Source organism: Montipora capricornis, chromosome 3, assembly GCF_036669925.1.
Source record: "Montipora capricornis isolate CH-2021 chromosome 3, ASM3666992v2, whole genome shotgun sequence".
Taxonomy (NCBI): domain Eukaryota; kingdom Metazoa; phylum Cnidaria; class Anthozoa; order Scleractinia; family Acroporidae; genus Montipora; species Montipora capricornis.
Window position 1 is genome coordinate 10,596,724 of NC_090885.1, and position 2,500 is coordinate 10,599,223.

The 2,500-nt window shown below is 38.4% G+C and overlaps 1 protein-coding gene across 1 annotated transcript in view; it reads right to left on the reverse strand.

Annotated features, from left to right (window-relative positions):
- LOC138039830 (major facilitator superfamily domain-containing protein 12-like) overlaps window positions 1-1,416 on the reverse strand; it is an 11,436-nt gene extending 10,020 nt beyond the window's left edge. Inside the window, exon 1 of the mRNA XM_068885666.1 lies at window positions 1,353-1,416. The gene's annotated coding sequence lies outside the window, so the exon portion shown is untranslated. The remainder of the gene's footprint in view (window positions 1-1,352) is intronic.
- Window positions 1,417-2,500: the final 1,084 nt, after the last annotated feature.

The following is a 2,500-nucleotide window of genomic DNA, read 5'->3' on the forward strand; positions in this document are numbered from 1 at the left end:
TCAGCAAACACGTTTGGAGCTTGAAAGATAAGAAAGTTACGTACACCATCAAATGGCGCAAAATAAAGCAAGCAAAATCGTATTCAAACGTCAACAAGAAATGCAATCTATGTTTGTGAGAGAAATACTTCATAACCTGTAAACCAGACATGTCCATCCTGAACAACAGAAATGAATTAGTCTCAGGTTGCAGACATTCAAAGAAATTTATGCTAAAAACTTCCATAATATGATTATCATAATTATCATGATTATCAGTTTTTTGTGACATGACCTTTGTAAGCATCACTCAATAAGCGATGCAACACGCCACGCGCCACGCCAAGTATTTATTGTTCTCTTTCAACCGAACAATGTTAAAGCTCTCTTTGATTTTAAGTTGATAGAAAGAGGTAGCATTATCAATAATTTTAAAGCAAGAGATATCACAATTATCCTGACAATTTTTGGAAAAACTAAGGAGCTTGAAAATATGAGAATTTTTATCCCAAAAAAGGTGCTCATTCACACGTGTATAAAAATTCCTGTTGGTTTCCCCAACGTTGGGAGCACCACAGTCCGCACATTGAATAAATTTGTTTTTACGTTTCTTCTGAGATGAGCCATGACCACTTATAATTAAGAGCTTATACAGCAACAACGTCGAAGCAAACGAGAACCGCTTAAAAACAGGAAAAATTTAAGGCCTGGCTTCAACATTCGCTTCAACATCCTTTCGATTTTGTTGAACAGCGATGTAGAAACAGTTTGCTCCGGACCCCCCATTCAACCTTGTTGAAACATGTTGAAACGAAGTTGAATCGATGTTAAATGAGTTTAACAGCATTTAACCTTTGCTTCAACAACCATTCAACATTTGCTCCCCTCTGTCAACATGGTTGGGTATGAACGTGTTCACTAATCGGTCTCTCAATGACGTACCCATGTCCGTAACTGAATACCAGGCCTCTCGTGAAGCTTGTTGAATCAAATGTTGATGATGTGTTGAAACCGTATCCCCAACCCAGCAGCCAAAATCGTCCAACATCATTCAACATCGTTCAACATCGTTCAACATCATTCAACATCATTCAAGAGGGGGGCAAACGGACATCGCTTTTCAATAAAATCGAACGGATGTTGAAGCAAATGTTGAAGCCGTTGGTTCAATGGAGTAATGATATTAATCGAAGATCGATTGCAAATAATCGCGTAGACACGTGTAGAAAAGGGGTTTGAACTACTAAGCAATAAACCATAGCTCAACTGAGAATCATAATGCGCTATGAAGATGAAACACTGAGGAAACGCCTTAACTTAAAAGAACTGAACTCTAAAATGGCTAAGCCAAAGAATGAAAAGAAAATACTTACTTTGGTCTTGCTCCTAATATACCGGTAGGTGATAAATCCAGCATAAAACAATGACAAACTTGATTGCTTGTAGCCGCTATCGAGGTAGCAAGAACACTAACTAGAAATTCAAACCAAGTCCTCGTTTTTAAAGAAAAAATTAACGGAAATAGCGACTGAAACGCTACGTAACTAACTATCGTGTTTAAGCTAATTAGCTAGGATCAGATTTGGGCAAAGTCCCTTATTAAGTAAAATTGCTAAAACAGAACTTAAAGCGCTGAAGCTAATCAAGAATTTTGAATTATGTTTTTCTTTTATTTTTTTACATACTGTTTGTAAGCCACCATATTGTAGTATTTGAGCTGGCCACCCCTTTCGGCAGCAACATTGTTGCTCTTCTCTATCTTCATCTACTGCAAAATATCAGGGTGGAGTCCAAACGTTTAATCTCGGGGAAAAAAACTAGTGAGCATCGGCTCTCAAAAAAGATAAGAAAAGAAAGCAGATAAATCAGATAAATCGGCTATTTCCTGTAATCATATTCCGGAATACTAGGGCAAGAGACCGGATGACCAATTGACCGGATGTTCGGTCTTAGACCTTCATCAGTTTACAGCATGTATATATATACCTTTTTTTTTCTTGCTCCTAATATACCGGTAGATGATAAATCCAACATAAAAGAATGACGAACTTGAAAGCTTGTAGCCGCTAGCGAGGTAGCAAGAACACTATCTCGAAAGTGAAAGCAAGTCCTCATTAGTAAAGAAAAAGTAACGGAAATAGCGACTGAAGCGTTCCGTAACTAACTATCGTGTTTAAGCTCATTAGCTAGGATAAGACAGTACCTGAGCAAAGTCCCGTAAGTAAACTTGAAATTGCTAAAAGAGAAATACAAAAAAGAGCTCTATGTAATTTCAATTGCAGTCTACTCTGTAAGAAGACCCACAGTCCTCTCTGTAAGAGCCGTTTCAACCCACACTGAAACTACTGTTACAGTTCCCACTCTAAGCAGTTTTAAAGCGCAAACTGTAGGTCGTTTTACAGTCCATGCGGTAAGCAATCTTACACTCTGCATTGTAAGCAATTTTATACAGTCTGCACTGTAAAGCAATATTTGGGGGGGGGGGGGGGGGGGGGCTGGCGGTCGTAGGCATTTAGACTTG